This window comes from Osmia lignaria, unplaced genomic scaffold (genome assembly GCF_051020975.1).
Source record: "Osmia lignaria lignaria isolate PbOS001 unplaced genomic scaffold, iyOsmLign1 scaffold0011, whole genome shotgun sequence".
Classification (NCBI taxonomy): Eukaryota; Metazoa; Arthropoda; class Insecta; order Hymenoptera; family Megachilidae; genus Osmia; species Osmia lignaria.
The window spans coordinates 1,959,596-1,983,295 of NW_027478165.1; positions in this window are offsets into that span (position 1 = coordinate 1,959,596).

Genomic DNA, 23,700 nt, shown 5'->3' on the forward strand with positions numbered 1-23,700 from the left:
TTTTTTGATCAGACGCGTAGTTCTCGAGATATATCAAGATATTTAAAAGTTCCGAAGCCGCACCAACATAATAGAGATACAGAAACACCGTGGCCCCTTTCTTTGAGATAACTCTGCACTATTGCGAGCTGCAAATGCCACTTCCAGCTTAGCTGTGCAGAAGAAGAACAACAAGAAGAAGAAATATCTCGAAATATGTCCGTCAGGCCCCTTACCTTGAGATAAATTTGCAAATATCTCCGAAACGAAGCGAGCTATGGCAAAATGTTAAGAGACCTTTTTTGTAGAGAATTAAGTTTCCTACTTTTTATCTTCTATGATATTTTCTGATCAGATGCGTAGTTCTCGAGATATATCAAGATATTTAAAAGTTCCGAAGCCGCACCAACATAATAGAGATACAGAAACACCGTGGCCCCTCTCTTTGAGATAACTCTGCACAATTGCGAGCTGCAAATGCCACTTCCAGCTTAGCTGTGCAGAAGAGGAACAACAAGAAGAAGAAATATCTCGAAATATGTCCGTCAGGCCCCTTCCCTTGAGATAAATCTGCAAATATCTCGGAAACGAAGCGAGCTATGGCAAAATGTTAAGAGACCTTTTTTATAGAGAATTATGTTTCCTACTTTTTATGTTCTATGATATTTTTTGATCAGACGCGTAGTTCTCGAGATATATCAAGATATTTAAAAGTTCCGAAGCCGCACCAACATAATAGAGATACAGAAACACCGTGGCCCCTTTCTTTGAGATAACTCTGCACTATTGCGAGCTGCAAATGCCACTTCCAGCTTAGCTGTGCAGAAGAAGAACAACAAGAAGAAGAAATATCTCGAAATATGTCCGTCAGGCCAGTTCCTTTGAGGTGAATCTGCAAATATCTCGGAAACGAAGCGAGCTATGGCAAAATGTTAAGAGACGTTTTTTGTAGAGAATTATGTTTCCTACAATTTATGTTCTATGATATTTTTTGATCGGAAGCGTAGTTTTCGAGATACATCGAGATATTTAAAAGTTCCGAAGCCGCACCAACATAATAGAGATACAGAAACACCGTGGCCCCTTTCTTTGAGATAACTCTGCACTATTGCGAGCTGCAAATGCCACTTCCAGCTTAGCTGTGCAGAAGAAGAACAACAAGAAGAAGAAATATCACCAAATATGTCCGTTAGGCCCCTTCCCTTGAGATAAATCTGCAAATATCTCGGAAACGAAGCGAGCTATGGCAAAATGTTAAGAGACCTTTTTTGTAGGGAATTAAGTTTCCTACTTTTTATGTTCTATGATATTTTTTGAACAGATGCGTAGTTCTCGAGATATATCAAGATATTTAAAAGTTCCGAAGCCGCACCAACATAATAGAGATACAGAAACACCGTGGCCCCTCTCTTTGAGATAACTCTGCACTATTGCGAGCTGGAAATGCCACTTCCAGTTTAGCTGTGCAGAAGAAGAACAACAAGAAGAAGAAATATCTCGAAATATGTCCGTTAGGCCCCTTCCCTTGAGATAAATCTGCAAATTCTCGGAAACGAAGCGAGCTATGGCAAAATCTTAACAGACTTTTTTGTAGAGAATTAAGTTTCCTACTTTTTATGTTCTATGATATTTTTTGATCAGACGCGTAGTTCTCGAGATATATCAAGATATTTAAAAGTTCCGAAGCCGCACCAACATAATAGAGATACAGAAACACCGTGGCTCCTTTCTTTGAGATAACTCTGCACTATTGCGACCTGGAAATGCCACTTCCAGTTTAGCTGTGCAGAAGAAGAACAACAAGAAGAAGAAATATCTCGAAATATGTCCGTTAGGCCCGTTCCCTTGAGATAAATCTGCAAATATCTCGGAAACGAAGCGAGCTATGGCAAAATGTTAAGAGACCTTTTTTGTAGAGAATTAAGTTTCCTACGTTTTATGTTCTATGATATTTTTTGGTCAGATGCGTAGTTCTCGAGATATATCAAGATATTTAAAAGTTCCGAAGCCGCACCAACATAATAGAGATACAGAAACACCGTGGCCCCTTTCTTTGAGATAACTCTGCACTATTGCGAGCTGCAAATGCCACTTCCAGCTTAGCTGTGCAGAAGAAGAACAACAAGAAGAAGAAATATCTCGAAATATGTCCGTTAGGCCTCTTCCCTTGAGATAAATCTGCAAATATCTCGGAAACGAAGCGAGCTATGGCAAAATGTTAACAGACTTTTTTGTAGAGAATTAAGTTTCCTACTTTTTATGTTCTATGATATTTTTTGATCAGACGCGTAGTTCTCGAGATATATCAAGATATTTAAAAGTTCCGAAGCCGCACCAACATAATAGAGATACAGAAACACCGTGGCCCCTCTCTTTGAGATAACTCTGCACAATTGCGAGCTGCAAATGCCACTTCCAGCTTAGCTGTGCAGAAGAGGAACAACAAGAAGAAGAAATATCTCGAAATATGTCCGTCAGGCCCCTTCCCTTGAGATAAATCTGCAAATATCTCGGAAACGAAGCGAGCTATGGCAAAATGATAAGAGACCTTTTTTGTAGAGAATTATGTTTCCTACTTTTTATGTTCTATGATATTTTTTGATCAGACGCGTAGTTCTCGAGATATATCAAGATATTTAAAAGTTCCGAAGCCGCACCAACATAATAGAGATACAGAAACACCGTGGCCCCTCTCTTTGAGATAACTCTGCACTATTGCGAGCTGGAAATGCCACTTCCAGTTTAGCTGTGCAGAAGAAGAACAACAAGAAGAAGAAATATCTCGAAATATGTCCGTTAGGCCCCTTCCCTTGAGATAAATCTGCAAATATCTCGGAAACGAAGCGAGCTATTGCAAAATGTTAAGAGACCTTTTTTGTAGAGAATTGAGTTTCCTACTTTTTATGTTCTATGATATTTTTTGATCAGATGCGTAGTTCTCGAGATATATCAAGATATTTAAAAGTTCCGAAGCCGCACCAACATAATAGAGATACAGAAACACCGTGGCCCCTTTCTTTCAGATAGCTATGCACTATTGCGAGCTGCAAATGCCACTTCCAGCTTAGCTGTGCAGAAGAAGAACAACAAGAAGAAGAAATATCTCGAAATATGTCCGTCAGGCCCCTTACCTTGAGATAAATCTGCAAATATCTCCGAAACGAAGCGAGCTATGGCAAAATGTTAAGAGACCTTTTTTGTAGAGAATTAAGTTTCCTACTTTTTATCTTCTATGATATTTTCTGATCAGATGCGTAGTTCTCGAGATATATCAAGATATTTAAAAGTTCCGAAGCCGCACCAACATAATAGAGATACAGAAACACCGTGGCCCCTTTCTTTGAGATAACTCTGCACTAGTGCGAGCCGCAAATGCCACTTCCAGCTTAGCTGTGCAGAAGAAGAACAACAAGAAGAAGAAATATCTCGAAATATGTCCGTCAGGCGCCTTCCCTTGAGATAAATCTGCAAATATCTCGGAAACGAAGCGAGCTATTGCAAAATGTTAAGAGACCTTTTTTGTAGAGAATTGAGTTTCCTACTTTTTATGTTCTATGATATTTTTTGATCAGATGCGTAGTTCTCGAGATATATCAAGATATTTAAAAGTTCCGAAGCCGCACCAACATAATAGAAATACAGAAACACCGTGGCCCCTTTCTTTCAGATAGCTATGCACTATTGCGAGCTGCAAATGCCACTTCCAGCTTAGCTGTGCAGAAGAAGAACAACAAGAAGAAGAAATATCTCGAAATATGTCCGTCAGGCCCCTTACCTTGAGATAAATCTGCAAATATCTCCGAAACGAAGCGAGCTATGGCAAAATGTTAAGAGACCTTTTTTGTAGAGAATTAAGTTTCCTACTTTTTATCTTCCATGATATTTTCTGATCAGATGCGTAGTTCTCGAGATATATCAAGATATTTAAAAGTTCCGAAGCCGCACCAACATAATAGAGATACAGAAACACCGTGGCCCCTCTCTTTGAGATAACTCTGCACAATTGCGAGCTGCAAATGCCACTTCCAGCTTAGCTGTGCAGAAGAGGAACAACAAGAAGAAGAAATATCTCGAAATATGTCCGTCAGGCCCCTTCCCTTGAGATAAATCTGCAAATATCTCGGAAACGAAGCGAGCTATGGCAAAATGTTAAGAGACCTTTTTTGTAGAGAATTATGTTTCCTACTTTTTATGTTCTATGATATTTTTTGATCAGACGCGTAGTTCTCGAGATATATCAAGATATTTAAAAGTTCCGAAGCCGCACCAACATAATAGAGATACAGAAACACCGTGGCTCCTTTCTTTGAGATAACTCTGCACTATTGCGAGCTGCAAATGCCACTTCCAGCTTAGCTGTGCAGAAGAAGAACAACAAGAAGAAGAAATATCACCAAATATGTCCGTTAGGCCCCTTCCCTTGAGATAAATCTGCAAATATCTCGGAAACGAAGCGAGCTATGGCAAAATGTTAAGAGACCTTTTTTGTAGGGAATTAAGTTTCCTACTTTTTATGTTCTATGATATTTTTTGAACAGATGCGTAGTTCTCGAGATATATCAAGATATTTAAAAGTTCCGAAGCCGCACCAACATAATAGAGATACAGAAACACCGTGGCCCCTCTCTTTGAGATAACTCTGCACTATTGCGAGCTGGAAATGCCACTTCCAGTTTAGCTGTGCAGAAGAAGAACAACAAGAAGAAGAAATATCTCGAAATATGTCCGTTAGGCCCCTTCCCTTGAGATAAATCTGCAAATTCTCGGAAACGAAGCGAGCTATGGCAAAATCTTAACAGACTTTTTTGTAGAGAATTAAGTTTCCTACTTTTTATGTTCTATGATATTTTTTGATCAGACGCGTAGTTCTCGAGATATATCAAGATATTTAAAAGTTCCGAAGCCGCACCAACATAATAGAGATACAGAAACACCGTGGCTCCTTTCTTTGAGATAACTCTGCACTATTGCGACCTGGAAATGCCACTTCCAGTTTAGCTGTGCAGAAGAAGAACAACAAGAAGAAGAAATATCTCGAAATATGTCCGTTAGGCCCGTTCCCTTGAGATAAATCTGCAAATATCTCGGAAACGAAGCGAGCTATGGCAAAATGTTAAGAGACCTTTTTTGTAGAGAATTAAGTTTCCTACGTTTTATGTTCTATGATATTTTTTGGTCAGATGCGTAGTTCTCGAGATATATCAAGATATTTAAAAGTTCCGAAGCCGCACCAACATAATAGAGATACAGAAACACCGTGGCCCCTTTCTTTGAGATAACTCTGCACTATTGCGAGCTGCAAATGCCACTTCCAGCTTAGCTGTGCAGAAGAAGAACAACAAGAAGAAGAAATATCTCGAAATATGTCCGTTAGGCCTCTTCCCTTGAGATAAATCTGCAAATATCTCGGAAACGAAGCGAGCTATGGCAAAATGTTAACAGACTTTTTTGTAGAGAATTAAGTTTCCTACTTTTTATGTTCTATGATATTTTTTGATCAGACGCGTAGTTCTCGAGATATATCAAGATATTTAAAAGTTCCGAAGCCGCACCAACATAATAGAGATACAGAAACACCGTGGCCCCTTTCTTTGAGATAACTCTGCACTATTGCGAGCTGCAAATGCCACTTCCAGCTTAGCTGTGCAGAGGAAGAACAACAAGAAGAAGAAATATCTCGAAATATGTCCGTCAGGCCAGTTCCTTTGAGCTGAATCTGCAAATATCTCGGAAACGAAGCGAGCTATGGCAAAATGTTAAGAGACGTTTTTTGTAGAGAATTATGTTTCCTACAATTTATGTTCTATGATATTTTTTGATCAGAAGCGTAGTTTTCGAGATATATCGAGATATTTAAAAGTTCCGAAGCCGCACCAACATAATAGAGATACAGAAACACCGTGGCCCCTTTCTTTGAGATAACTCTGCACTAGTGCGAGCCGCAAATGCCACTTCCAGCTTAGCTGTGCAGAAGAAGAACAACAAGAAGAAGAAATATCACGAAATATGTCCGTCAGGCCCCTTCCCTTGAGATATATCTGCAAATATCTCGGAAACGAAGCGAGCTATGGCAAACTGTTAAGAGACCTTTTTTGTAGAGAATTATGTTTCCTACAATTTATGTTCTATGATATTTTTTGATCAGAAGCGTAGTTCTCGAGATATATCAAGATATTTAAAAGTTCCGAAGCCGCACCAACATAATAGAGATACAGAAACACCGTGGCCCCTTTCTTTGAGATAACTCTGCACTATTGCGAGCTGTAAATGCCACTTCCAGCTTAGCTGTGCAGAAGAAGAACAACAAGAAGAAGAAATATCTCGAAATATGTCCGTCAGGCCCCTTCCCTTGAGATATATCTGCAAATATCTCGGAAACGAAGCGAGCTATGGCAAAATGTTAAGAGACCTTTTTTGTAGAGAATTATGTTTCCTACAATTTATGTTCTATGATATTTTTTGATCAGAAGCGTAGTTTTCGAGATATATCGAGATATTTAAAAGTTCCGAAGCCGCACCAACATAATAGAGATACAGAAACACCGTGGCCCCTCTCTTTGAGATAACTCTGCACTATTGCGAGCTGGAAATGCCACGTCCAGTTTAGCTGTGCAGAAGAAGAACAACAAGAAGAAGAAATATCTCGAAATATGTCCGTCAGGCCCCTTCCCTTGAGATAAATCTGCAAATATCTCGGAAACGAAGAGAGCTATGGCAAAATGATAAGAGACCTTTTTTGTAGAGAATTAAGTTGCCTACTTTTTATGTTCTATGATATTTTTTGATCAGATGCGTAGTTTTCGAGATATATCGAGATATTTAAAAGTTCCGAAGCCGCACCAACATAATAGAGATACAGAAACACCGTGGCCCCTTTCTTTGAGATAACTCTGCACTAGTGCGAGCCGCAAATGCCACTTCCAGCTTAGCTGTGCAGAAGAAGAACAACAAGAAGAAGAAATATCTCGAAATATGTCCGTCAGGCCCCTTCCCTTGAGATAAATCTGCAAATATCTCGGAAACGAAGCGAGCTATTGCAAAATGTTAAGAGACCTTTTTTGTAGAGAATTGAGTTTCCTACTTTTTATGTTCTATGATATTTTTTGATCAGATGCGTAGTTCTCGAGATATATCAAGATATTTAAAAGTTCCGAAGCCGCACCAACATAATAGAGATACAGAAACACCGTGGCCCCTTTCTTTCAGATAGCTATGCACTATTGCGAGCTGCAAATGCCACTTCCAGCTTAGCTGTGCAGAAGAAGAACAACAAGAAGAAGAAATATCTCGAAATATGTCCGTCAGGCCCCTTACCTTGAGATAAATCTGCAAATATCTCCGAAACGAAGCGAGCTATGGCAAAATGTTAAGAGACCTTTTTTGTAGAGAATTAAGTTTCCTACTTTTTATCTTCTATGATATTTTCTGATCAGATGCGTAGTTCTCGAGATATATCAAGATATTTAAAAGTTCCGAAGCCGCACCAACATAATAGAGATACAGAAACACCGTGGCCCCTCTCTTTGAGATAACTCTGCACAATTGCGAGCTGCAAATGCCACTTCCAGCTTAGCTGTGCAGAAGAAGAACAACAAGAAGAAGAAATATCTCGAAATATGTCCGTCAGGCCCCTTCCCTTGAGATAAATCTGCAAATATCTCGGAAACGAAGCGAGCTATTGCAAAATGTTAAGAGACCTTTTTTGTAGAGAATTATGTTTCCTACAATTTATGTTCTATGATATTTTTTGATCAGAAGCGTAGTTTTCGAGATATATCGAGATATTTAAAAGTTCCGAAGCCGCACCAACATAATAGAGATACAGAAACACCGTGGCCCCTTTCTTTCAGATAACTATGCACTATTGCGAGCTGCAAATGCCACTTCCAGCTTAGCTGTGCAGAAGAAGAACAACAAGAAGAAGAAATATCTCGAAATATGTCCGTCAGGCCCCTTACCATGAGATAAATCTGCAAATATCTCGGAAACGAAGCGAGCTATGGCAAAATGTTAAGAGACCTTTTTTGTAGAGAATTAAGTTTCCTACTTTTTATCTTCTATGATATTTTCTGATCAGATTCGTAGTTCTCGAGATATATCAAGATATTTAAAAGTTCCGAAGCCGCACCAACATAATAGAGATACAGAAACACCGTAGCCCCTCTCTTTGAGATAACTCTGCACAATTGCGAGCTGCAAATGCCACTTCCAGCTTAGCTGTGCAGAAGAAGAACAACAAGAAGAAGAAATATCTCGAAATATGTCCGTCAGGCCCCTTCCCTTGAGATAAATCGGCAAGTATCTCGGAAACGAAGCGAGCTATGGAAAAATGTTAAGAGACCTTTTTTGTAGACAATTATGTTTCCTACAATTTATGTTCTATGATATTTTTTGATCAGATGCGTAGTTCTCGAGATATATCAAGATATTTAAAAGTTCCGAAGCCGCACCAACATAATAGAGATACAGAAACACCGTGGCCCCTCTCTTTGAGATAACTCTGCACTATTGCGAGCTGGAAATGCCACGTCCAGTTTAGCTGTGCAGAAGAAGAACAACAAGAAGAAGAAATATCTCGAAATATGTCCGTCAGGCCCCTTCCCTTGAGATAAATCGGCAAGTATCTCGGAAACGAAGCGAGCTATGGAAAAATGTTAAGAGACCTTTTTTGTAGACAATTATGTTTCCTACAATTTATGTTCTATGATATTTTTTGATCAGATGCGTAGTTCTCGAGATATATCAAGATATTTAAAAGTTCCGAAGCCGCACCAACATAATAGAGATACAGAAACACCGTGGCCCCTCTCTTTGAGATAACTCTGCACTATTGCGAGCTGGAAATGCCACGTCCAGTTTAGCTGTGCAGAAGAAGAACAACAAGAAGAAGAAATATCTCGAAATATGTCCGTCAGGCCCCTTCCCTTGAGATAAATCTGCAAATATCTCGGAAACGAAGAGAGCTATGGCAAAATGATAAGGGACCTTTTTTGTAGAGAATTAAGTTGCCTACTTTTTATGTTCTATGATATTTTTTGATCAGATGCGTAGTTTTCGAGATATATCGAGATATTTAAAAGTTCCGAAGCCGCACCAACATAATAGAGATACAGAAACACCGTGGCCCCTTTCTTTGAGATAACTCTGCACTAGTGCGAGCCGCAAATGCCACTTCCAGCTTAGCTGTGCAGAAGAAGAACAACAAGAAGGAGAAATATCTCGAAATATGTCCGTCAGGCCCCTTCCCTTGAGATAAATCTGCAAATATCTCGGAAACGAAGCGAGCTATTGCAAAATGTTAAGAGACCTTTTTTGTAGAGAATTGAGTTTCCTACTTTTTATGTTCTATGATATTTTTTGATCAGATGCGTAGTTCTCGAGATATATCAAGATATTTAAAAGTTCCGAAGCCGCACCAACATAATAGAGATACAGAAACACCGTGGCCCCTTTCTTTCAGATAGCTATGCACTATTGCGAGCTGCAAATGCCACTTCCAGCTTAGCTGTGCAGAAGAAGAACAACAAGAAGAAGAAATATCTCGAAATATGTCCGTCAGGCCCCTTACCTTGAGATAAATCTGCAAATATCTCCGAAACGAAGCGAGCTATGGCAAAATGTTAAGAGACCTTTTTTGTAGAGAATTAAGTTTCCTACTTTTTATGTTCTATGATATTTTTTCATCAGACGCGTAGTTCTCGAGATATATCAAGATATTTAAAAGTTCCGAAGCCGCACCAACATAATAGAGATACAGAAACACCGTGGCCCCTCTCTTTGAGATAACTCTGCACTATTGCGAGCTGGAAATGCCACTTCCAGTTTAGCTGTGCAGAAGAAGAACAACAAGAAGAAGAAATATCTCGAAATATGTCCGTTAGGCCCCTTCCCTTGAGATAAATCTGCAAATATCTCGGAAACGAAGCGAGCTATGGCAAAATGTTAACAGACTTTTTTGTAGAGAATTAAGTTTCCTACTTTTTATGTTCTATGATATTTTTTGATCAGACGCGTAGTTCTCGAGATATATCAAGATATTTAAAAGTTCCGAAGCCGCACCAACATAATAGAGATACAGAAACACCGTGGCCCCTTTCTTTGAGATAACTCTGCACTATTGCGAGCTGCAAATGCCACTTCCAGCTTAGCTGTGCAGAAGAAGAACAACAAGAAGAAGAAATATCTCGAAATATGTCCGTCAGGCCAGTTCCTTTGAGCTGAATCTGCAAATATCTCGGAAACGAAGCGAGCTATGGCAAAATGTTAAGAGACGTTTTTTGTAGAGAATTATGTTTCCTACAATTTATGTTCTATGATATTTTTTGATCGGAAGCGTAGTTTTCGAGATATATCGAGATATTTAAAAGTTCCGAAGCCGCACCAACATAATAGAGATACAGAAACACCGTGGCCCCTTTCTTTGAGATAACTCTGCACTATTGCGAGCTGCAAATGCCACTTCCAGCTTAGCTGTGCAGAAGAAGAACAACAAGAAGAAGAAATATCACCAAATATGTCCGTTAGGCCCCTTCCCTTGAGATAAATCTGCAAATATCTCGGAAACGAAGCGAGCTATGGCAAAATGTTAAGAGACCTTTTTTGTAGGGAATTAAGTTTCCTACTTTTTATGTTCTATGATATTTTTTGAACAGATGCGTAGTTCTCGAGATATATCAAGATATTTAAAAGTTCCGAAGCCGCACCAACATAATAGAGATACAGAAACACCGTGGCCCCTCTCTTTGAGATAACTCTGCACTATTGCGAGCTGGAAATGCCACTTCCAGTTTAGCTGTGCAGAAGAAGAACAACAAGAAGAAGAAATATCTCGAAATATGTCCGTTAGGCCCCTTCCCTTGAGATAAATCTGCAAATTCTCGGAAACGAAGCGAGCTATGGCAAAATGTTAACAGACTTTTTTGTAGAGAATTAAGTTTCCTACTTTTTATGTTCTATGATATTTTTTGATCAGACGCGTAGTTCTCGAGATATATCAAGATATTTAAAAGTTCCGAAGCCGCACCAACATAATAGAGATACAGAAACACCGTGGCCCCTTTCTTTGAGATAACTCTGCACTATTGCGAGCTGCAAATGCCACTTCCAGCTTAGCTGTGCAGAGGAAGAACAACAAGAAGAAGAAATATCTCGAAATATGTCCGTCAGACCAGTTCCTTTGAGCTGAATCTGCAAATATCTCGGAAACGAAGCGAGCTATGGCAAAATGTTAAGAGACGTTTTTTGTAGAGAATTATGTTTCCTACAATTTATGTTCTATGATATTTTTTGATCAGAAGCGTAGTTTTCGAGATATATCGAGATATTTAAAAGTTCCGAAGCCGCACCAACATAATAGAGATACAGAAACACCGTGGCCCCTTTCTTTGAGATAACTCTGCACTAGTGCGAGCCGCAAATGCCACTTCCAGCTTAGCTGTGCAGAAGAAGAACAACAAGAAGAAGAAATATCTCGAAATATGTCCGTCAGGCCCCTTCCCTTGAGATAAATCTGCAAATATCTCGGAAACGAAGAGAGCTATGGCAAAATGATAAGAGACCTTTTTTGTAGAGAATTAAGTTGCCTACTTTTTATGTTCTATGATATTTTTTGATCAGATGCGTAGTTTTCGAGATATATCGAGATATTTAAAAGTTCCGAAGCCGCACCAACATAATAGAGATACAGAAACACCGTGGCCCCTTTCTTTGAGATAACTCTGCACTAGTGCGAGCCGCAAATGCCACTTCCAGCTTAGCTGTGCAGAAGAAGAACAACAAGAAGAAGAAATATCTCGAAATATGTCCGTCAGGCCCCTTCCCTTGAGATAAATCTGCAAATATCTCGGAAACGAAGCGAGCTATTGCAAAATGTTAAGAGACCTTTTTTGTAGAGAATTGAGTTTCCTACTTTTTATGTTCTATGATATTTTTTGATCAGATGCGTAGTTCTCGAGATATATCAAGATATTTAAAAGTTCCGAAGCCGCACCAACATAATAGAGATACAGAAACACCGTGGCCCCTTTCTTTGAGATAACTCTGCACTATTGCGAGCTGCAAATGCCACTTCCAGCTTAGCTGTGCAGAAGAAGAACAACAAGAAGACGAAATATCACGAAATATGTCCGTCAGGCCCCTTCCCTTGAGATATATCTGCAAATATCTCGGAAACGAAGCGAGCTATGGCAAACTGTTAAGAGACCTTTTTTGTAGAGAATTATGTTTCCTACAATTTATGTTCTATGATATTTTTTGATCAGAAGCGTAGTTCTCGAGATATATCAAGATATTTAAAAGTTCCGAAGCCGCACCAACATAATAGAGATACAGAAACACCGTGGCCCCTTTCTTTGAGATAACTCTGCACTATTGCGAGCTGTAAATGCCACTTCCAGCTTAGCTGTGCAGAAGAAGAACAACAAGAAGAAGAAATATCTCGAAATATGTCCGTCAGGCCCCTTCCCTTGAGATATATCTGCAAATATCTCGGAAACGAAGCGAGCTATGGCAAAATGTTAAGAGACCTTTTTTGTAGAGAATTATGTTTCCTACAATTTATGTTCTATGATATTTTTTGATCAGAAGCGTAGTTTTCGAGATATATCGAGATATTTAAAAGTTCCGAAGCCGCACCAACATAATAGAGATACAGAAACACCGTGGCCCCTTTCTTTCAGATAACTATGCACTATTGCGAGCTGCAAATGCCACTTCCAGCTTAGCTGTGCAGAAGAAGAACAACAAGAAGAAGAAATATCTCGAAATATGTCCGTCAGGCCCCTTACCATGAGATAAATCTGCAAATATCTCGGAAACGAAGCGAGCTATGGCAAAATGTTAAGAGACCTTTTTTGTAGAGAATTAAGTTTCCTACTTTTTATCTTCTATGATATTTTCTGATCAGATTCGTAGTTCTCGAGATATATCAAGATATTTAAAAGTTCCGAAGCCGCACCAACATAATAGAGATACAGACACACCGTGGCCCCTCTCTTTGAGATAACTCTGCACTATTGCGAGCTGGAAATGCCACGTCCAGTTTAGCTGTGCAGAAGAAGAACAACAAGAAGAAGAAATATCTCGAAATATGTCCGTTAGGCCCCTTCCCTTGAGATAAATCTGCAAATATCTCGGAAACGAAGCGAGCTATGGCAAAATGTTAACAGACTTTTTTGTAGAGAATTAAGTTTCCTACTTTTTATGTTCTATGATATTTTTTGATCAGACGCGTAGTTCTCGAGATATATCAAGATATTTAAAAGTTCCGAAGCCGCACCAACATAATAGAGATACAGAAACACCGTGGCCCCTTTCTTTGAGATAACTCTGCACTATTGCGAGCTGCAAATGCCACTTCCAGCTTAGCTGTGCAGAAGAAGAACAACAAGAAGAGGAAATATCTCGAAATATGTCCGTCAGGCCAGTTCCTTTGAGCTGAATCTGCAAATATCTCGGAAACGAAGCGAGCTATGGCAAAATGTTAAGAGACGTTTTTTGTAGAGAATTATGTTTCCTACAATTTATGTTCTATGATATTTTTTGATCGGAAGCGTAGTTTTCGAGATATATCGAGATATTTAAAAGTTCCGAAGCCGCACCAACATAATAGAGATACAGAAACACCGTGGCCCCTTTCTTTGAGATAACTCTGCACTATTGCGAGCTGCAAATGCCACTTCCAGCTTAGCTGTGCAGAAGAAGAACAACAAGAAGAAGAAATATCACCAAATATGTCCGTTAGGCCCGTTCCCTTGAGATAAATCTGCAAATATCTCGGAAACGAAGCGAGCTATGGCAAAATGTTAAGAGACCTTTTTTGTAGAGAATTAAGTTTCCTACGTTTTATGTTCTATGATATTTTTTGATCAGATGCGTAGTTCTCGAGATATATCAAGATATTTAAAAGTTCCGAAGCCGCACCAACATAATAGAGATACAGAAACACCGTGGCCCCTTTCTTTGAGATAACTCTGCACTATTGCGAGCTGCAAATGCCACTTCCAGCTTAGCTGTGCAGAAGAAGAACAACAAGAAGAAGAAATATCTCGAAATATGTCCGTCAGGCCCCTTCCCTTGAGATAAATTTGCAAATATCTCGGAAACGAAGCGAGCTATGGCAAAATGTTAAGAGACCTTTTTTGTAGAGAATTATGTTTCCTACTTTTTATGTTCTATGATATTTTTTGATCAGACGCGTAGTTCTCGAGATATATCAAGATATTTAAAAGTTCCGAAGCCGCACCAACATAATAGAGATACAGAAACACCGTGGCCCCTCTCTTTGAGATAACTCTGCACTATTGCGAGCTGGAAATGCCACTTCCAGTTTAGCTGTGCAGAAGAAGAACAACAAGAAGAAGAAATATCTCGAAATATGTCCGTTAGGCCTCTTCCCTTGAGATAAATCTGCAAATATCTCGGAAACGAAGCGAGCTATGGCAAAATGTTAACAGACTTTTTTGTAGAGAATTAAGTTTCCTACTTTTTATGTTCTATGATATTTTTTGATCAGAAGCGTAGTTCTCGAGATATATCAAGATATTTAAAAGTTAAGAAGCCGCACCAACATAATAGAGATACAGAAACACCGTGGCCCCTTTCTTTGAGATAACTCTGCACTATTGCGAGCTGTAAATGCCACTTCCAGCTTAGCTGTGCAGAAGAAGAACAACAAGAAGAAGAAATATCACGAAATATGTCCGTCAGGCCCCTTCCCTTGAGATATATCTGCAAATATCTCGGAAACGAAGCGAGCTATGGCAAACTGTTAAGAGACCTTTTTTGTAGAGAATTATGTTTCCTACAATTTATGTTCTATGATATTTTTTGATCAGAAGCGTAGTTCTCGAGATATATCAAGATATTTAAAAGTTCCGAAGCCGCACCAACATAATAGAGATACAGAAACACCGTGGCCCCTTTCTTTGAGATAACTCTGCACTATTGCGAGCTGTAAATGCCACTTCCAGCTTAGCTGTGCAGAAGAAGAACAACAAGAAGAAGAAATATCTCGAAATATGTCCGTCAGGCCCCTTCCCTTGAGATATATCTGCAAATATCTCGGAAACGAAGCGAGCTATGGCAAAATGTTAAGAGACCTTTTTTGTAGAGAATTATGTTTCCTACAATTTATGTTCTATGATATTTTTTGATCAGAAGCGTAGTTTTCGAGATATATCGAGATATTTAAAAGTTCCGAAGCCGCACCAACATAATAGAGATACAGAAACACCGTGGCCCCTTTCTTTCAGATAACTATGCACTATTGCGAGCTGCAAATGCCACTTCCAGCTTAGCTGTGCAGAAGAAGAACAACAAGAAGAAGAAATATCTCGAAATATGTCCGTCAGGCCCCTTACCATGAGATAAATCTGCAAATATCTCGGAAACGAAGCGAGCTATGGCAAAATGTTAAGAGACCTTTTTTGTAGAGAATTAAGTTTCCTACTTTTTATCTTCTATGATATTTTCTGATCAGATTCGTAGTTCTCGAGATATATCAAGATATTTAAAAGTTCCGAAGCCGCACCAACATAATAGAGATACAGAAACACCGTAGCCCCTCTCTTTGAGATAACTCTGCACAATTGCGAGCTGCAAATGCCACTTCCAGCTTAGCTGTGCAGAAGAAGAACAACAAGAAGAAGAAATATCTCGAAATATGTCCGTCAGGCCCCTTCCCTTGAGATAAATCGGCAAGTATCTCGGAAACGAAGCGAGCTATGGAAAAATGTTAAGAGACCTTTTTTGTAGACAATTATGTTTCCTACAATTTATGTTCTATGATATTTTTTGATCAGATGCGTAGTTCTCGAGATATATCAAGATATTTAAAAGTTCCGAAGCCGCACCAACATAATAGAGATACAGAAACACCGTGGCCCCTCTCTTTGAGATAACTCTGCACTATTGCGAGCTGGAAATGCCACGTCCAGTTTAGCTGTGCAGAAGAAGAACAACAAGAAGAAGAAATATCTCGAAATATGTCCGTCAGGCCCCTTCCCTTGAGATAAATCTGCAAATATCTCGGAAACGAAGAGAGCTATGGCAAAATGATAAGGGACCTTTTTTGTAGAGAATTAAGTTGCCTACTTTTTATGTTCTATGATATTTTTTGATCAGATGCGTAGTTTTCGAGATATATCGAGATATTTAAAAGTTCCGAAGCCGCACCAACATAATAGAGATACAGAAACACCGTGGCCCCTTTCTTTGAGATAACTCTGCACTAGTGCGAGCCGCAAATGCCACTTCCAGCTTAGCTGTGCAGAAGAAGAACAACAAGAAGAAGAAATATCTCGAAATATGTCCGTCAGGCCCCTTCCCTTGAGATAAATCTGCAAATATCTCGGAAACGAAGCGAGCTATTGCAAAATGTTAAGAGACCTTTTTTGTAGAGAATTGAGTTTCCTACTTTTTATGTTCTATGATATTTTTTGATCAGATGCGTAGTTCTCGAGATATATCAAGATATTTAAAAGTTCCGAAGCCGCACCAACATAATAGAGATACAGAAACACCGAGGCCCCTCTCTTTGAGATAACTCTGCACTATTGCGAGCTGGAAATGCCACTTCCAGTTTAGCTGTGCAGAAGAAGAACAACAAGAAGAAGAAATATCTCGAAATATGTCCGTTAGGCCCCTTCCCTTGAGGTGAATCTGCAAATATCTCGGAAACGAAGCGAGCTATGGCAAAATGTTAAGAGACCTTTTTTGTAGAGAATTATGTTTCCTACTTTTTATGTTCTATGATATTTTTTGATCAGACGCGTAGTTCTCGAGATATATCAAGATATTTAAAAGTTCCGAAGCCGCACCAACATAATAGAGATACAGAAACACCGTGGCCCCTTTCTTTGAGATAACTCTGCACTATTGCGAGCTGCAAATGCCACTTCCAGCTTAGCTGTGCAGAGGAAGAACAACAAGAAGAAGAAATATCTCGAAATATGTCCGTCAGGCCAGTTCCTTTGAGCTGAATCTGCAAATATCTCGGAAACGAAGCGAGCTATGGCAAAATGTTAAGAGACGTTTTTTGTAGAGAATTATGTTTCCTACAATTTATGTTCTATGATATTTTTTGATCAGAAGCGTAGTTTTCGAGATATATCGAGATATTTAAAAGTTCCGAAGCCGCACCAACATAATAGAGATACAGAAACACCGTGGCCCCTTTCTTTGAGATAACTCAGCACTATTGCGAGCTGCAAATGCCACTTCCAGCTTAGCTGTGCAGAAGAAGAACAACAAGAAGAAGAAATATCACGAAATATGTCCGTTAGGCCCCTTCCCTTGAGATAAATCTGCAAATATCTCGGAAACGAAGCGAGCTATGGCAAAATGTTAAGAGACCTTTTTTGTAGAGAATTGAGTTTCCTACTTTTTATGTTCTATGAAATTTTTTGATCAGATGCGTAGTTCTCGAGATATATCAAGATATTTAAAAGTTAAGAAGCCGCACCAACATAATAGAGATACAGAAACACCGTGGCCCCTTTCTTTGAGATAACTCAGCACTATTGCGAGCTGCAAATGCCACTTCCAGCTTAGCTGTGCAGAAGAAGAACAACAAGAAGAAGAAATATCACGAAATATGTCCGTTAGGCCCCTTCCCTTGAGATAAATCTGCAAATATCTCGGAAACGAAGCGAGCTATGGCAAAATGTTAAGAGACCTTTCTTGTAGAGAATTAAGTTTCCTACTTTTTATCTTCTATGATATTTTCTGATCAGATGCGTAGTTCTCGAGATATATCAAGATATTTAAAAGTTCCGAAGCCGCACCAACATAATAGAGATACAGAAACACCGTGGCCCCTTTCTTTGAGATAACTCTGCACTATTGCGAGCTGCAAATGCCACTTCCAGCTTAGCTGTGCAGAAGAAGAACAACAAGAAGAAGAAATATCACCAAATATGTCCGTTAGGCCCCTTCCCTTGAGATAAATCTGCAAATATCTCGGAAACGAAGCGAGCTATGGCAAAATGTTAAGAGACCTTTTTTGTAGAGAATTAAGTTTCCTACGTTTTATGTTCTATGATATTTTTTGATCAGATGCGTAGTTCTCGAGATATATCAAGATATTTAAAAGTTCCGAAGCCGCACCAACATAATAGAGATACAGAAACACCGTGGCCCCTTTCTTTGAGATAACTCTGCACTATTGCGAGCTGCAAATGCCACTTCCAGCTTAGCTGTGCAGAAGAAGAACAACAAGAAGAAGAAATATCTCGAAATATGTCCGTCAGGCCCCTTCCCTTGAGATAAATTTGCAAATATCTCGGAAACGAAGCGAGCTATGGCAAAATGTTAAGAGACCTTTTTTGTAGAGAATTATGTTTCCTACTTTTTATGTTCTATGATATTTTTTGATCAGACGCGTAGTTCTCGAGATATATCAAGATATTTAAAAGTTCCGAAGCCGCACCAACATAATAGAGATACAGAAACACCGTGGCCCCTTTCTTTGAGATAACTCTGCACTATTGCGAGCTGCAAATGCCACTTCCAGCTTAGCTGTGCAGAAGAAGAACAACAAGAAGAAGAAATATCACCAAATATGTCCGTTAGGCCCCTTCCCTTGAGATAAATCTGCAAATATCTCGGAAACGAAGCGAGCTATGGCAAAATGTTAAGAGACCTTTTTTGTAGGGAATTAAGTTTCCTACTTTTTATGTTCTATGATATTTTTTGAACAGATGCGTAGTTCTCGAGATATATCAAGATATTTAAAAGTTCCGAAGCCGCACCAACATAATAGAGATACAGAAACACCGTGGCCCCTCTCTTTGAGATAACTCTGCACTATTGCGAGCTGGAAATGCCACTTCCAGTTTAGCTGTGCAGAAGAAGAACAACAAGAAGAAGAAATATCTCGAAATATGTCCGTTAGGCCCCTTCCCTTGAGATAAATCTGCAATTATCTCGGAAACGAAGCGAGCTATGGCAAAATGTTAACAGACTTTTTTGTAGAGAATTAAGTTTCCTACTTTTTATGTTCTATGATATTTTTTGATCAGACGCGTAGTTCTCGAGATATATCAAGATATTTAAAAGTTCCGAAGCCGCACCAACATAATAGAGATACAGAAACACCGTGGCCCCTTTCTTTGAGATAACTCTGCACTATTGCGAGCTGCAAATGCCACTTCCAGCTTAGCTGTGCAGAAGAAGAACAACAAGAAGAAGAAATATCTCGAAATATGTCCGTCAGGCCCCTTCCCTTGAGATAAATTTGCAAATATCTCGGAAACGAAGCGAGCTATGGCAAAATGTTAAGAGACCTTTTTTGTAGAGAATTATGTTTCCTACTTTTTATGTTCTATGATATTTTTTGATCAGACGCGTAGTTCTCGAGATATATCAAGATATTTAAAAGTTCCGAAGCCGCACCAACATAATAGAGATACAGAAACACCGTGGCCCCTCTCTTTGAGATAACTCTGCACTATTGCGAGCTGGAAATGCCACTTCCAGTTTAGCTGTGCAGAAGAAGAACAACAAGAAGAAGAAATATCTCGAAATATGTCCGTTAGGCCCCTTCCCTTGAGCTGAATCTGCAAATATCTCGGAAACGAAGCGAGCTATGGCAAAATGTTAAGAGACCTTTTTTGTAGAGAATTATGTTTCCTACTTTTTATGTTGTATGATATTTTTTGATCAGACGCGTAGTTCTCGAGATATATCAAGATATTTAAAAGTTCCGAAGCCGCACCAACATAATAGAGATACAGAAACACCGTGGCCCCTTTCTTTGAGATAACTCTGCACTATTGCGAGCTGCAAATGCCACTTCCAGCTTAGCTGTGCAGAAGAAGAACAACAAGAAGAAGAAATATCTCGAAATATGTCCGTCAGGCCCCTTCCCTTGAGATAAATCTGCAAATATCTCGGAAACGAAGCGAGCTATGGCAAAATGTTAAGCGACTTTATTTGTAGAGAATTAAGTTTCCTACTTTTTACGTTCTATGATATTTTTTAATCAGATGCGTAGTTCTCGAGATATATAAAGATATTTTAAAGTTCCGAAGCCGCACCAACATAATTGAGATACAGAAACACCGTGGCCCCTTTCTTCGAGATAACTCTGCACTATTGCGAGCTGCAAATGCCACTTCCAGCTTAGCTGTGCAGAAGAAGAACAACAAGAAGAAGAAATATCTCGAAAAATGTCCGTCAGGCCCCTTCCCTTGAGATAAATCTGCAAATATCTCGGAAACGAAGCGAGCATTGGCAAAATGTTAAGAGACCTTATTTGTAGAGAATTAAGTTTCCTACTTTTTACGTTCTATGATATTTTTTGATCAGATGCGTAGTTCTCGAGATATATCAAGATATTTAAAAGTTCCGAAGCCGCACCAACATAATAGAGATACAGAAACACCGTGGCCCCTCTCTTTGAGATAACTCTGCACTATTGCGAGCTGGAAATGCCACTTCCAGTTTAGCTGTGCAGAAGAAGAACAACAAGAAGAAGAAATATCTCGAAATATGTCCGTTAGGCCCCTTCCCTTGAGATAAATCTGCAAATATCTCGGAAACGAAGCGAGCTATGGCAAAATGTTAACAGACTTTTTTGTAGAGAATTAAGTTTCCTACTTTTTATGTTCTATGAAATTTTTTGATCAGACGCGTAGTTCTCGAGATATATCAAGATATTTAAAAGTTCCGAAGCCGCACCAACATAATAGAGATACAGAAACACCGTGGCTCCTTTCTTTGAGATAACTCTGCACTATTGCGACCTGGAAATGCCACTTCCAGTTTAGCTGTGCAGAAGAAGAACAACAAGAAGAAGAAATATCTCGAAATATGTCCGTCAGGCCCTTTCCCTTGAGATAAATCTGCAAATATCTCGGAAACGAAGCGAGCTATGGCAAAATGTTAAGCGACTTTATTTGTAGAGAATTAAGTTTCCTACTTTTTACGTTCTATGATATTTTTTAATCAGATGCGTAGTTCTCGAGATATATAAAGATATTTTAAAGTTCCGAAGCCGCACCAACATAATTGAGATACAGAAACACCGTGGCCCCTTTCTTCGAGATAACTCTGCACTATTGCGAGCTGCAAATGCCACTTCCAGCTTAGCTGTGCAGAAGAAGAACAACAAGAAGAAGAAATATCTCGAAAAATGTCCGTCAGGCCCCTTCCCTTGAGATAAATCTGCAAATATCTCGGAAACGAAGCGAGCATTGGCAAAATGTTAAGAGACCTTATTTGTAGAGAATTAAGTTTCCTACTTTTTACGTTCTATGATATTTTTTGATCAGATGCGTAGTTCTCGAGATATATCAAGATATTTAAAAGTTCCGAAGCCGCACCAACATAATAGAGATACAGAAACACCGTGGCCCCTTTCTTTGAGATAACTCTGCACTATTGCGAGCTGTAAATGCCACGTCCAGCTTAGCTGTGCAGAAGAAGAACAACAAGAAGAAGAAATATCTCGAAATATGTCCGTCAGGCCCCTTCCCTCGAGATAAATCTGCAAATATCTCGGAAACGAAGCGAGCTATGGCAAAATGTTAAGAGACCTTTTTTGTAGAGAATTAAGTTTCCTACTTTTTATGTTCTATGATATTTTTTGATCGGATGCGTAGCTCTCGAGATATATCAAGATATTTAAAAGTTCCGAAGCCGCACCAACATAATAGAGATACAGAAACACCGTGGCCCCTTTCTTTGAGATAACTCTGCACTATTGCGAGCTGCAAATGCCACTTCCAGCTTAGCTGTGCAGAAGAAGAACAACAAGAAGAAGAAATATCTCGAAATATGTCCGTCAGACCCCTTCCCTTGAGATAAATCTGCAAATATCTCGGAAACGAAGCGAGCTATGGCAAAATGTTAAGAGACCTTATTTGTGGAGAATTAAGTTTCCTACTTTTTATGTTCTATGATATTTTTTGATCAGATGCGTAGTTCTCGAGATATATCAAGATATTTAAAAGTTCCGAAGCCGCACCAACATAATAGAGATACAGAAACACCGTGGCCCCTTTCTTTGAGATAACTCTGCACTATTGCGAGCTGCAAATGCCACTTCCAGCTTAGCTGTGCAGAAGAAGAACAACAAGAAGAAGAAATATCTCGAAATATGTCCGTCAGGCCCCTTCCCTTGAGATAAATCTGCATATATCTCGGAAACGAAGCGAGCTATGGCAAAATGTTGAGAGACCTTTTTTGTAGAGAATTAAGTTTTCTACTTTTTATGTTCTATGATATTTTTTGATCAGATGCGTAGTTCTCGAGATATATCAAGATATTTAAAAGTTCCGAAGCCGCACCAACATAATAGAGATACAGAAACACCGTGGCCCCTTTCTTTGAGATAACTCGGCACTACTGCGAGCTGGAAATGCCACCTCCAGTTTAGCTGTGCAGAATAAGAACAACAAGAAGAAGAAATATCTCGAAATATGTCCGTCAGGCCCCTTCCCTTGAGATAAATCTGCAAGTATCTTGGAAACGAAGCGAGCTATGGCAAAATGTTAAGAGACCTTATTTGTGGAGAATTAAGTTTCCTACTTTTTATGTTCTATGATATTATTTGATCAGATGCGTAGTTCTCGAGATATATCAAGATATTTAAAAGCTCCGAAGCCGCACCAACATAATAGAGATACAGAAACACCGTGGCCCCTTTCTTTGAGATAACTCTGCACTAGTGCGAGCCGCAAATGCCACTTCCAGCTTAGCTGTGCAGAAGAAGAACAACAAGAAGAAGAAATATCTCGAAATATGTCCGTCAGGCCCCTTCCCTTGAGATAAATATGCAAATATCTCGGAAACGAAGCGAGCTATGGCAAAATGTTAAGAGACCTTTTTTGTAGAGAATTAAGTTTCCTACTTTTTATCTTCTATGATATTTTTTGATCAGATGCGTAGTTCTCGAGATATATCAAGATATTTAAAAGTTCCGAAGCCGCACCAACATAATAGAGATACAGAAACACCGTGGCCCCTCTCTTTGAGATAACTCTGCACTATTGCGAGCTGGAAATGCCACTTCCAGTTTAGCTGTGCAGAAGAAGAACAACAAGAAGAAGAAATATCTCGAAATATGTCCGTTAGGCCCCTTCCCTTGAGCTGAATCTGCAAATATCTCGGAAACGAAGCGAGCTATGGCAAAATGTTAAGAGACCTTTTTTGTAGAGAATTATGTTTCCTACTTTTTATGTTCTATGATATTTTTTGATCAGACGCGTAGTTCTCGAGATATATCAAGATATTTAAAAGTTCCGAAGCCGCACCAACATAATAGAGATACAGAAACACCGTGGCCCCTCTCTTTGAGATAACTCTGCACTATTGCGAGCTGGAAATGCCACTTCCAGTTTAGCTGTGCAGAAGAAGAACAACAAGAAGAAGAAATATCTCGAAATATGTCCGTTAGGCCTCTTCCCTTGAGATAAATCTGCAAATATCTCGGAAACGAAGCGAGCTATGGCAAAATGTTAACAGACTTTTTTGTAGAGAATTAAGTTTCCTACTTTTTATGTTCTATGATATTTTTTGATCAGACGCGTAGTTCTCGAGATATATCAAGATATTTAAAAGTTCCGAAGCCGCACCAACATAATAGAGATACAGAAACACCGTGGCCCCTTTCTTTGAGATAACTCTGCACTATTGCGAGCTGCAAATGCCACTTCCAGCTTAGCTGTGCAGAGGAAGAACAACAAGAAGAAGAAATATCTCGAAATATGTCCGTCAGGC